This window comes from Morone saxatilis, unplaced genomic scaffold (genome assembly GCF_004916995.1).
Source record: "Morone saxatilis isolate NCDOM2014 unplaced genomic scaffold, NCSU_SB_2.0 Contig3, whole genome shotgun sequence".
NCBI lineage: Eukaryota > Metazoa > Chordata > Actinopteri > Moronidae > Morone > Morone saxatilis.
The window spans coordinates 17,066,304-17,067,731 of NW_023339873.1; positions in this window are offsets into that span (position 1 = coordinate 17,066,304).

Below are 1,428 nucleotides of genomic sequence, written 5' to 3' on the forward strand. Positions count from 1 at the left end.
TGTGTGTGTGTGTGTGAAGAGCAGGCTATATCACACACCATGAGAGGGAGCCAACAAGTCAGCTAAGCTATGAACACACAGAGGTTACAGTCACAGATGTTTCCCTGGATTTGTCTTTGTTAGTAATGAGGGAAATGTGTAGCCACTAAGTGTATGAGAGCTATTTCTTCACCTTTGATATACATTTTTGCCATGTTGTTTACTTTAACAGGCAAATTAATCCGCTGTGTGTTTTTCACTACTAAATATCTCTGGAGCCTTTTCTGTTTGGCATTGACTCTTTCTCTGCAGTGCCAGTTCAGTTTGCAGGTTTTACACAACACCCATTTATACAGCTGGCTAAATATTTACTCTGGTAAAGTAGCTCGCTCAAGGGTACACAGTGATATCCCTGCTGGGTTTTGGACCTACAATGTGTGAAAAAGCTTCTTTGCATATGGACTCTGTGCACCTGACATTTGATGTGGCTACATACTCATTGCTTTGTATTTGGTGCTGATTGACAGCACACTGGCCTAGATGTAGAAAAAAGAATATTCAGATTCTCTCAGTTGGAGAAGAATAATCTATATTATGCAAATATATATTTGTTTCTGCCTGTAAGATTCCATTCATACACATTAACTAAACTCTTATAGTTACAGGTTTAAACTAAATGTTTTTTTCACTCCCAGTTATCAAAGTTCTCTGCAAGGTCTGCCATTATCAATTTAAAAGATATAAGCCACCAGTAGCCTTGAGGCCAGGCTTTATAGTGGTTTTAAAGGGAGCTAGACAGGAGGCTGTCAAGTATCTTTGATTTTTAAAGATGGATGAATTGGTTTTAAGAGATAATTTAATTCAGTAATTCACAAAAAAACACTAATATTGAGGAAACATCTAGCAGGGTCCAGACCTTCAGGTTAGGGACCAAAGGCTTACAGCACATGTGGCTATTAACATAATGATAATCGTGTGGTCATGAAAGTATTTATTTCCTATTTTTCTGTTACAGCATTCAGCCAATTAAAATTAAAATGAGGAAACATGTATGTGATGTAACGCAGCCAGAAGCCCAGCTTGCGCTTCATGGCACACCTTGAAGCAAAATAAAACGTTTGTAGCTGTCCAAACACAGTGTAAAACAGCACACTTGTGTAACTTGTAAATTAACTAATAACATTAATAGTGGCTGTATTCCACTCAGGTGTGCCAGTGTAAGAGTTTAGGTATTGTACATGCTGGCTCAGCGGAAGGCCACTGGCACACCTGAATGGAACCAAACCATAATTAATGTTATTAGTTCCAACCAGAAGTCACAGGCCTAATGTTTCTAATATGTCTCTCCATCGGCGGCCTGTTCGTTTTAGAATACATTTTGAGATTTTACTCATCACTTTTGAAGAATGTCTACATATCAGAAATGTTGGGGGCGTGATATTACTTTTT